This window comes from Molossus molossus, unplaced genomic scaffold, assembly GCF_014108415.1.
Source record: "Molossus molossus isolate mMolMol1 unplaced genomic scaffold, mMolMol1.p scaffold_m16_p_4, whole genome shotgun sequence".
Taxonomy (NCBI): Eukaryota; Metazoa; Chordata; class Mammalia; order Chiroptera; family Molossidae; genus Molossus; species Molossus molossus.
This window is the reverse complement of record NW_023425377.1, coordinates 18,337,745-18,350,583: the sequence shown is the minus strand read 5'-3', so window position 1 is coordinate 18,350,583 and position 12,839 is coordinate 18,337,745.

The window sequence follows — 12,839 nt, the reverse complement described above, 5'->3', positions numbered from 1 at the left end:
ACTTCTCTCTTTAACAAGATTCCTGACCTGGTGATTATCCTTCTCTACCCCTGGTGATTATCCTTTGATCACCCAAGTCAGGGAGGCTTTGGAAAGAGGTAACCTTTCAAACAGGGGACAGGAGTGGCGAGGGGAGAGGGGATGGAGACAGAACAGACACGTTCATATGAGAGAAATGCTGGAGGGGCCCGGGAGTAATCACCCGGTGAAGGGCGAAAAGGCGAAAATGCTAGTTGGGGATGAGCCCTGTCTGCAAGTGACCGAAGAGATTTCATGTGGAAGAGGGATTTCACTTGATCTGTCAGACCCCAGAGACCAGGACACGGAACAGGAGATCGGAAGAAAATACAGAGGTCAACACAAGGCAGACTTTATAGTAGCAGGGGCTGATTGAGAAAGAAATGGACTGTCCAGTGAATGTTGGCTTCTCCGTCAGTAGCAACATTAATTGGCAGCTGGGTGGTAGAGAGAGATGAAATGCTGTAGGCAGAACGGTTACATGACCTCCGAGTCCCCTTACAGTCCGGGACACTGCCTCCTGCGCTGAGCCTTTTGGTAATTCTGCTATGAGTGACCTCGTCCCAGTCTGACTGCTCTTTGCACTAATTATCTAGCTAGACCCTACATATTTGCCATTGAGTTTATTCAATTAAACTTTTTATTAATATTATTCCTTCTTGTTATTTAATTGCTCTATATGCCTAGTTTTTGTTTCTTCGATAATTATAAGCACTTTGAGAGTCAGGATATTGTCATTCCTTTCTTTAGGCAAAGCTTGTACTTGTGATATTGAATTATATTTGAAATAGGATTAAATTTTTTTTAAAGAAATCTCAAACCATAATACTGTAAAAATGTGGCTGAATGTAGCAGACGTGCCCTGGATGAGGGGAAGATTTCTGCACAGTCTGTGCTCACCAGGCACAATTCTGAAGCAGAAATATTAAGACCCTTGAAATGGTTTCCTTGATGTAAAACTGCACTACAGTGCATAGGCTGGATATTCAAACCCAGGGCAGCGTGAGATCCATTGTTGATAAGCTGTTATTGAACACAGCGCTCATAAAATGTTACAGTTAAAATGTTGGCCATTTGGGATCGCTTTTCCAATGCCCTCATTTTATTAAGGAGGAAATGAAGGTCCAGAGACGTAAGTGATTTTCTCGAAGTCTCAATGTCAGGGACTGGGAATAAACCATGAATTTGGATCTCCTCTTTCCTTTCTCAGTACTGTGCCTTGGATTGCTGTTGTGGTTTTGATGGTTTGCTGGGAACCTTTCACAGGTTTGCCGTCAGATCTGGATGCAACTGTCAATGTACGTCCGGAACCAATGTTGATGTTGTGGTCATCACAATGTGTATTTGGTTCCCTTTCAGCATCCAGTGTCACTGTAATGCTCTGACCAAGATCTCACATCTATTCAACAAACAATTTATTTTCATTCCTACTGTGTACCAGGCACTGGGCCAGGTGCTTAGACAGTGTTCTAGAATACACGAAGGTGTTCTCCTGGTTCATACTTCTGCTGATTGTTTTCAGTGCTAGATGTATCATTCAGTCTGTTCAAATCAGTCTTTCATATGACAGCCCTGCTACAGTAATAGCCGTATCTTCCATCACAAGCAATGAAGAAAAATGAGCACGAACATTTGATGACCAAAATGCATTCTGCTATATAACTTTATTATAATAGCTAAACAGATGTTTTCAAATGTCTCCAGACTTATTACATATATATATGTATATATAGAACTCAAATATATATATATATGTAATACTCTATAGTTCTATATTAAGTTCCTGCAAGTATGCTTCAAAAGAATCTATTGCAATTCATTTTATTGGAGAGAAGTGTTCCTTGAGACTTCACATAATTTGTTTCCCATAAAAGATGGGAGGAATTCCATGCCTATAATGCTACCACCTGGCAGCAGACACAATTAACAATTCACTTGACTCACCAGCTTTGAAACCAGGTACATTTTTTAGTTTGAAGGAATTTGCATTATTTCACATTTGGAACCCTGGGTGTTTATTATGACATTCTTTCAAATTTACATAATTCAAGGTTGCATAAAATTAGACCACAGTGTATTCCCAGGGGGCTAGAAAACAAAAAAAAATCTTGGGACCTTTGGACAGCTGGTGTAAATTTCAAGAAGAGGAGAAGCTGTAATCCCTGCTCTTACATAGCTTCAGCTCCTTTAGGAAAATCAAACAGATACATACAAAGAATCTGAAGGCAATCTAACGCACTGTTTCTCAGCCTTTATGCAATTATTGCCCCCCCCACCCCGAGAACCTGTTTAGGTATTATTCCTAGTTGTATGCCCACCCATGAAAAGGTTATGTAGAAGTATACTGCGTATCAGTTTATATACTATACGTATGTCTGTGCTTCATATTCAATGAGAGTAAGGGTTTTGTTCCCCTAGAACCAATTTTCATCCCTTTAGCAGCATTTCTTCCATTGAGAATGCATGGTTTAAGATAATCTGTGCTTAAATAAATGATAATAAAATAAGTGGCAGATTAACTACATACTAGGGCCCAGCTGATCAGCCTACTAGAAGGAAAGCTTGAAAGAAAACACACAATCTAAGATAAAATCTGCAACATAAAATGTAATAATGTGTAAATGTCTGCCAAACATATTATATCAATTTCAGTTATTGTTCAGTTTTAAGCACTTAAAAATTGGATTGCATCTGAAAACAATGCTTAGGTTAGATCTTATCATTTTGTAATAATGCCTGAGCTTGAATCAAATTCTCAAGCAAGCATGGCCAAACACAGAGCAGAAGAGTCACTCATAGCCAAAGAAGTTCAAAAGCTAAATTATCTTAAACATTCCAAAAAGAGTATTGCAAAAAATTTCGTTAATGTGTGCTATGGGTACATTTAATATGTGTGATGTGATGTTGGGTGGCACTTCCACAAATACACTTGGGAAGGTTTCCTGACGAAAGTCACATCTGGGTCACATTTTGATTACCCGGTGGGTTCGATGTGAGAGGGAGAGAGGGACGAGGGACAAAGCAAAGAGGGGGCAGTGCCCTTGTGGGCTTCAGTGGTCGGTAGCTTTATATCTACGCAGAAAAAAAGTACTTGCCAGAATTATTTATCTTCAGTTAAGACCGATTTACAAACCCCCTAAGACAAAGGTTCATTGCACAAATTGAGTTCTTTGCACGTGTGAACCGTACAAGGTGCACGCACAGACCTACCATGTAAAGAAAATAAGTAACATCTTGTCACTGTTTCATAACAGACTCCTGTTACTTCCCATGAGCCCTGTTTATGGATGTTTTTCATTAGTTTGGGGAGAAGTGAAAAATCTAATGATCTATAACAAAAGAAGTGGGATGCAACATCATCTCTTTCAGAAATAACTCGTGGGTTTATTCTGTTTATATTTTAGTGGATTGGTTTAGCGTTTCTTTTCAAGTTTCACGGCTTAGGATATTTAGTCCAGTTCGATCTGAAGTCTCTGATCTTCAGTGTTCGTGATGGTTTGCCCCAGTACTGTGGTCACCATGGTCTATGATCATCTTTTTGATAGATGAGGTGTGGGAGTCATCCCAAATTGAACTTGGTTTTAGTATGAACAGCAGGTCTGTATTGATCTTCATTTTTCCAACCTCATTTCTTGTTTCTTTCGAGGAGGGCTATAAAAGTACAAAGGATGCATTGTTCACGAGGAAGGGCTGAACAGTTGGCTGGGGTTATTCTTCAAGTTTATATTCACCGAATTTCATGGAAATCAAATGGAATTAAATTAGAGTGAGGGTAGCATTTGAACTTGAAGCAGGTTCTTTCGGTGTTGCCACCTCCTATGCTTCCTGCGGCTGTCCACGCGAGGGGGCGGGCCGGAGGAACGGTGTGTTCTCACCCAGCGAAAGGGAAGCAGAGGTGCAGTGGCCGGCCTCAGTGACCTCGCTGGGCTGGCTCTTGGCTTCTTTTTATGTGCCTGCGCTTAAACTGTGATTCTCTTGCTCTCTTCGAATTTCTCCTTGTCCTGGTAAAGAGTGCATCTGTGTTGAATATTTCTAAGTCTTATATCATGAAAATGAAATCGGTCATTATACCTAAAAGGCTGCTTTCATTTGAACTTGACATTTTGACCCTAACTTTCTCTTCTGACCCCAGACATATATCCTTCTATGTTTTCAGTGATATTTGGCTGTACTTCTCACCTCTAGGTTCATTCTGGTCAGGGCTGAAGGGAGGACTTTTCCCATACTATCACTTGAGAGGGATCACTTGACTCTCCACACTGAGTAGTAGAGTGTATACGAGTATGTACTCGGATTGTCCCCTGTGCTGAGGAGGTTCATGGTAGCATATACTGACCTAGTAGGACTGAGGTGGGGACTGAGTGGAAAGTTGGCTGCATGTGAAAGATCTGGCCCACAGGAGGTGAGCGATGTAATGCTAGTTATTCTGACTTAGAAATTACGGTACTTAGAAGAGGTCTTATGGACCAAAGCTGAGAACCGAGGATTGAGAATTAAATAATGAGTTTTCCACGGAGGCATCACCTTCAGTCTCACCCACGGGAAGGCAAACTTTTCTGGAAAGCACACCAAATACCCCTAGGGACTTTGCTCCTAGGAATACCAAGTCACCAGGCTGAAAGACGGCTTGTCAGGAGAGGACTCACCCTGCTCTTGCAGCGGACAGGTGGCCACGGGGCAGCCCTCTCCAAAGGGAGGCTGTGCGATGCAGCCTCGTGGGGCCACTGATAGGACTTTTTCAGTGGATCTGGTCAGAGAATCCCTGGAAGTAGGGGCCCATGGTTTCCCAGCCGGTGTTTGTGTTATAATTTTTGGCTATATTTTTCTCGCTCTCTAATGCAGACCGTGGTTTCTGGCATCTGATGCCTCAGGAAAATTGCTGGATGGCCAACTATTACAAATGGTTCAGTTTTTATTCATGTCGTTCTCTTTCATATTTCACCCTTCTCTAAAGAATATAAAATGTACCAGCCCATGACATTAAAGTTCTGTTGTGACTGGTCTCCTTTAAACAAGAGAAAAAGAAAATGGTAATCGTCATCTTGAGAAAACACATGCAGACCACCAGAACAGAGCTTATAGGTGGGTGAAGTGATATGACCACATACTTCTTGAACACCAAACTTACCTTTGCTATCTCAACATATATTCAGTTTTCTCCCGGCTGGAGCAAGCTGCGGGGAACGAGAGGCGAATCATTGAACAGATCCATTGAGTGTCTGTCACCAGATGTTGGATTTCCATTTCTGATCCAGTTTCGCTCCCAGACTTCTTTGCAATCCCTAGAAGTCATCAGTTGCCTAAATTCTATGTGTTATGTTCTCCCTCCTGCTACCTGGGTCAGCTTAGTAAATAAGTATGCTACCAGGCCGGAGAGGGGCTCATCTTCCCTGGTTGTCCTTGGGAGTGGGCTTCTTGGGGTGCCACTGGATACGGATCCCTGGAGGCCTCCATAGGAGGATGAAATATGGTAGAGAGTTCTATTTCCTGGGATTTCCTCCCTGGTTTTCCAAAGTCCCATTCTCCTTTGTCCAGCCATAGAAGAAGTATAGCTGAGGTTTCCGTAGAGCTAAAATCAGAGCCAGTACCCAGGGCTTCCCTTCCATGGTGGAGCCGGGTCCAGTCCAGCATCAGTCTGGCTTAGCTGTATTTCCCCATTGCAGCCCAGGAGTTCATTGCCTGTGGGGTGCGCATGGCCCTGGTCATAGGGCGAATGCAAGAGAACAGGAGCAAAAGAACCCACCAACCATGAGGCAAGCGCAACAAGATTGGATTTCTTTGTTCCGGAGATTACGTATTCCAAATGTTCCTGCCCTCGCAGTGGCCATGCCCATTCTGGCCAGTGATCTCTATCCTGAGGTGTGACAGGCAAGAACCTTCCCTACGTCACCCCCACTTTACTGGGCATGCGTCTATCTTCCCTTTGATGGGTCACACCCATCCCCCGGGGAGTGTAGAAGTGTAGCTTCCTGGTGCAACTCTCCAAATGACAGATCTGTAATATCTGGACTGTCTTTTGCTCCTTTCCCATGAATAACTAGCTAATTATAACGGTATCATGTTCACTCATCAGCGCTCTCCTGTTTGAAACAGATGCTTCAAGAGGTGAAGAAGAAGGATGAGAACTGTTTCCGTGAAAAAACTTCAGGCTTGCCGACATGCATGATTCCCACAGCACAGTTTCCTGGTCCTGGCTTTAAAGTTTATTTTTAGCTAACTCGGATAAAACGCTAAGCAGTTGGAATTCATTTTCCGTTTGCAGAAAACACTGGATTGACAGGCAGAGAGAGAGCTAAAAATAGCCTAGGACAGAAGAGAGTAGAATTTTAGAGCTAGAAGTGGACACGGGCATCATCTGCCCGGTTCTTCCTTCTTGCAGAGACTTCCAAGTTCAAAGAAGTTAAGTGCCTCCCTCAAGGTCATACCACTAGTATGTGATTGAACCGGGACATGAGCCCCTTTCTTTTTTCTTTTCTCCTACTTATTGACCAGTGTTTTCCACTACTAAAGAGAATTATAATGCCACAGGCAGGACCGATAGTATAAAATGTTCATTCCAGGGAGAAATTTGTGTCCGATAGAGCTTACTTAGCCATTCCAGTTCTGTGTTCCGCCTGCTTATTTCTCCTTAATGATTATCATTAATTAATATTTATTGATTCCCCTCTTTTGGTTAAACTGCTTCACTGCTAAACTTCTATTAGAAGCCTTCTCGGAGTTTGCAAACTTGAAGAAGACAAAATGAGAAAATGTGACTATCATTTAAAACTTTATCGTCTGGAACTTCGTCAACATTCCTCTTATCTTTAAAAACAGATTACTCATCCTGGCCATCAATTTAACAGCAGGGACCAGGCTCTGGAAAGGGTGAGGGACGGGTTTATCATCCTCACCCTTTCCTTTTTTCATTATTGTCCCCCTTCCTTTGATTCATTACTTCTTTTGAAGGATTGATTGAGTTGTTAGTTTATTGATTTGTTCAACAAATATTTGGTGAGGGCCTGCTGTATGCCAGCCCTAGGCTAAACACTGGGAAACAGAAAGACAGAGAATACAGAACCCCTGTCTTCAAGAGGCTGACCTCCTAGCACAAGGAAGGGGAGCACGTGGCCATGTGACCCATGAGAACCTAGCGTTTCTAGTCTTTTTCATAGCATGACGTACGCAGAAAATGATAATATTGTGAGATATACTGCTAGACACTGGTGGTTCTTTGGAACCTCAGATGAGGTTATTCTTGGACAGAAGCAAATGAGTGGTGTGTTTGGCTGTCTCGGGACCATAGGCCAGCCTGGGGAGGAAATGATTGACATCTAGCCCTGGCGTGCTAATTGCAATGCACTGAAATCATCTCGGGAGGGCGCTTGCTGAACTGAGGGGGTCGTAAAAATGGAGAAAGAAATTCACTCTCAAGATCTTTGGGAAGTTGAAGTGACGAGGCTTGGCGAGCGGCTGATGGGTAGAGAAGAGCTCAAGGATGATTCCTCGGGGTGGATGATGATGCCATTGAATGAGACGGTGTAGAGTAGAGGAGGAGGGGATGTTTAGGGGAGGGCGGTGCGTTTTCTTCTGGTGTTGACCGTGGTTCTCTGAGATGGAGACAGAGAGTTGAACGCAGCAGGTTGTCTGGTGAGTGCTCACAGGACATGATCCCCTACAGAAGGGAGGAAGGGTGGGACAGGCCAAGAGAAAAGCAGACATACAAAGCAGTTGCAACTGCATCAGCCAGTCCTACCCAGAACTCCGGTGGCCCTTCCGACTACCGGAAATTGAGGCAAGAGCTCCTGCACTTTTATGGACACACCAACTGGTCACTTAGGGGGACGTCCTGCTGCACGAGGGCGTTAGCTTACGCATGCGGTTCTCAGACGAGGACAGGGCTTTCTGGTGACAGACCCAGCTCTGAGCAGTCCGCTGCCGACATTCCAGGCAGCTCAGGCGAGGGGATGGGTAGGCCGGCCTCGGGGAGGGCTGGGAGCAGGACTGGAGTACCCACCACGCTGGGAGCCGGGGATGTCTGGGGGGCCGTGGACACGCGAGTCTGGAGTAAGAAGAGAAGTCTGGGTTGAAGAGGTGAACGTGGCATTGATAACGGCGTCGAAAATAGTTGAAGTCCTATGTGATAACAGTGAAAAACAGGAGGAGGACTAGAACAGGACCTTGGGCAATGTCGCAGCTTAATGGGCAAGGTGGCGACAAGAAGCCCGGGGCATGAAGCACGGGTGTCTGAGGAGGTGGGACACTCGAGGCGGATGGTGACAGGAGCCAGGGAGGGAAGGCAGGAGCCTTGAAGCGGCGGCTTGATGTACCAACCAAGAGGTTCTTTGTGATTAAGGAGAGCAGATTTGGGGGCACTCCGGACGCCAAGGCCAGACGGCAGTGGGTGGAGAGTCTGTGGCATCGTGTGTGCAGACAACTCTATTAAGAAATTTAGCTTTTGCTCTGGTGGGTTTGGCTCAGTGGTTGGAGCGTCAGCCTGTGGACCAGAGTCACAGGTTCAATTCCGGTCAAGGGCACGTACCTCGGTTGTAGTTCAGTCCCTGGCCCTGCTCGGGGTGATGTGTGAGTGAGGCAAACATCGATGTCTCTCTCTCCTCTCCCTGCAACTCTGAAGATACATGGGAAAATAGCCTCGGGTGAGGATTAAAAAAGTAAGTAAAAAACTTTAGCTTTTCAGTCGGGGAAAGGGGATACAGTAGAGGGAGTGTACAGGATGGAAGACCTCGTGCCTTGTTTGGCTTTATATTGCGATGGGAAAGCCCTAAGCATGGGGGTCGTAGAGGCATGGGGGAGTGGGGCCGAGAACCTGAGGAGGGGTCGGATGAGGAGACTGAAGAGTAGGTGGGGCAGATTCACATCACAGCGGGAATGTGAATCTTCTGAGCATTTTAGCTGCTCAAAACCAGAACAAAACCCAAACTCTCGTAGAGAGCAGCACTTCTGAGAACCGCAACATAAACATCGGGTGTAGCAACAGATGGAGTTTGGCTCAAACTCTCCATAATCAGAGGCAGTGCTGAAAAATACCCCGCACACATACAGACCCTCCCTGAAGTCCCTGGCAAAGACTGAGCAATGCATTATGCTTGAAGAAACAGTAAAAAGAATGCAGCCTATACAGTTGTTTCTGAAAGTCGTCCCTCAGCTGGAATAATTCGGTTCACCCCAACAAGCATGCTTCAAGCATCTGGTATGTGTGAGGACTAGTGACATATACTCTGGAAAGAGCAGTGAACTTGTACTTGGGGCATAAGTTCAATTCTATTTTTTTTTTTTTATCCTCATCTGAGGACATTTTTCCATTTTTTGTACAGACAGAGTGGGAGGGAGAGAGAGGAAGAGAGAGAGAGAGGGAAACATCGATGTGAAAGGGACACATCGAGTGGCTGCCACCCGCACGACCAACCAGGGCCGGGGACAAACTGCAACCGAGGCACATGCCCTTAGCGGGAACCGAACCCGGGTCTCTCCGGACCGCAGGCGGACGCTCTAACCGCTGAGCCAAACCGGCCAGGGCATAAGTTCAATTCTTGATACGTTGAAGACTTTCAAAGAAAATTAATTTCTTTTATGAAACTTTTTTTTAATAGTTTTTTTCTTTATTGTTATGAGAGAGAGAAGAAGGGAGAGAGGGAAAGACAGAGAGAGAAACATCAATGAGAAAGAACATCGGTTGGCCGCCTCCTGCATGTCCCCCACTGGGGATTTGGCCCACAACCTGGGCATGTGCCCTGACCGGGAATCGAACTGGTGACCTCTTGATGCATGGGTCAGTGCTCAACCACTGAGCCACACTGGCCGGATGTGAAACATTTTTTTCCCCCTCAAGTCAAAATCATCATTTCTGGTGTCTGAAAATACTAGTTCTATGTTTGGCAAGAAGTTACCCCCTTCTATTTCTTCATCTCTGAACTGTTTGATGATCACAGGCGTCCTTTGCGGTCCGATGCTCTGGTTTACGAGAGGAGCTCTCTGAGGAGTGGCCGAGAAGGAATTCCGTTGGCACACATGGTTTCCCCAGCTGTCACTATGTGACTTGATATCGTAGATGAAGTTTAGAGAAGGTAAGTGACTTCCGGGAGTCACACAGGTGGACAGTGAGCATCATGCAGGGACTTGGCTGACTCCCTGCCTCCCAGCCAAATCCGCATCCCTTATAGCAATGTGAGAAAGGGTCTATACTGGTGAGCAGAATCCTGAGTATAATGGGGAAACCCAAGTAACAGGGCGAGCGTGGACCGTATTACTGAAGGCCCTCATCTATGTGTTGTTTATGACTTTAAAATATTCTTTTTTTTTTTTTTTTTTTTATCCTCACCCGAGGACATTTTTCCATTTTTTGTTCAGATAGAACGAGAGGGAGAGAGAGGAAGAAAGAAAGAAACATCGATGTGAAGGGACACATCGAGTGGCTGCTACCCGCACGACCAACCAGGGCTGGGACAAACTGCAACCGAGGTACGTGCCCTTAGTGGGAACCGAACCCGGGTCTCTCTGTACCGCAGGTCGACGCTCCAACCGCTGAGCCAAACCGGCCAGGGCTAAAATATTATTCTTTTTAAATTTTATTTTTCAATTACAGTTTACATTCAGTATTACTATTACTATTATTGTTTGCTTTTTAAAGGCAGCTCTTTGAGGGCTGTGTCTTATTATTTTATTTTTTTTTACATTCAGTGTTATTTTAGTTTTAGATGTATAACATACTGGTTAGACAATTACATACTCTACAAAGTGATCACCTCGATATTTCCAGTCCCCATCTGGCGTAACACGTAGTTATTACGAGGTCATGACTATGTTCCCTATGCTGCACTTTACATCCTGTGACTATTCCTACTAAGTTCTACTTCTTAATTCTTTACCTTTGTTACCCAGCCTCCCACCCCCTCCCTTCTGGCAACCATCAGTCTTAAAATACTATTTTTATAGTAATACTAAATATGGCTTAATAAAGAGCAGGATATAATATTTAAGTAAACATGAAACTTCAAAGTAATTTTTCAGTTTAAAAAATTACCGTTGGTAAGTATTCTCTAATAGCTTTAGAGGGTGTCTGGGTGTGTTTGTGTGGGGGTTCTCAGCACTGCCCTTCTGCTTATAATTCCAGACTCTGCCGACACGTATTTCTGCTCCCCAACTAGTGCAAACATTTTTGGTGCAAAAGCTTGCAAGTACTTTCATCCAAACTGCAGTATTTTCAGCCCCCAAAGAAAAGTAAGTTGTAGAGGAAAGGGCATGGGAAGTTGACCGTTTCATCTGGGAAGACCAATAAATCCCAGAGGCTCCTGCCCAGTAATGCCCGCTGAAACACTTGGACATCGGATAACCCCAGTGTTCCCGTGCGCAATGAACACATGTGTACACAATGTGTTCATGTGTACATAAACACAATGGAGAATAATAGATTTCTTGATGAGACCTATTACCGTACCACACAGCATGAAATATATTTACTATTTGGGACAGAACAGGGCACCACTTAACGCATCTCTCTTGGATAAGCTAGAACTACAGTGTCCAATATGGGGTTCTCACGCCACACAGAGGTCGGTAAGGCTATTCATTCAGGTGCTGAAGAAAAACATGAAGAGTTGTGTATTTAGATATTTTTATTTCATCCATTTAACTTTTTTCCATGTTTCCTGAAATCTATAATATGTAAACATAATAGTACATGTGGAATTTATCCAAAAGTACATATATTACGGGTATAGGCTCAAGTTTATTTTATTAATAGGGTGACTTATCAAAAAAGTTTAGAGATAAGTCTCTGGAATACTTTTCTGTGCTTTTGGAACACATTAGGGAAGCGCCTGCCTTTTGTCCAAACTCATGGTTAAGATAAAAACTTTGTAGACTCCGAGCCATGAAAACTGATTTTTCTCTTCAGCAAAAAGAGCTGGAAAGTGGCGGAGATGAACATTCATAATTATTTATTTCATGCTCTTTATGTAATAGGCTCTTTGCGAATGGACATTTTCACACAAGGCCCTTGGAAAAACCGTCAGCTGATCGATATGTTCATGTGACAGGCAGTACAAGCAGAACACTGACATTGCCTTTCCCGTTAGAATTACAGAGAAGCGAGGGAAGGAAGCGAGGAAGTCGGATAAACAGACTTGGCGAATGCAAGCGACATTTCTTCAGCAGGAGCACTTAGTATCTGTTTAGGGCCTTTTAGTTTAGCATGTTGCTTTTTCCCCCAGTAGGGAGTTATTTACCTGTTTTAACTACTAAGCAGATGATTTTTTCCTGTATCCCACCTTATCGTTTGTAGAACACTTCTGTGATTTTGATCCTCATAAACACCCTTTTAGTGAAATAGACTCAATTTAGAACTCCCGCACTATGGGTGTGGAAACCGAGCCTTAGAGAAATTAAGGGCCTCGTTTAAAATTAAACATAGGTCCTTAGAGCCCTGCATGGGACTGTCTTCCAATGGAGCGTACGGCAGGGAGAACTCAGTCTGGGGTAGATGATTAAGTGCTCTCAGGTGAGACAAAAAGTAAATCTCTCAGCGTTTGTCCCAAAGCCCTTCCCGTGTCTTGTCCTTGCCCTTCTGGTATCGTGTCTTCCTTTTGGTGTAGAAAGAAAACATTCTGGTTCAAGGAGATCAGGAATAATTTTAATAAAGCTAGCAACATCCCTAGCAACAGCAGACCTGGGAAGAGACGGTCATCACTAAGCACGGAGGAAGGCAGGGCGATAGGGAGGCTGGGGACCGAGGAGGCGGGGAGGAAGCCCGGCCTGTGGGGAGGGGCTGATTTAGTTACGGAGATACTGGAAAATGAAGGACTTTCATCACCATCGATTATCAG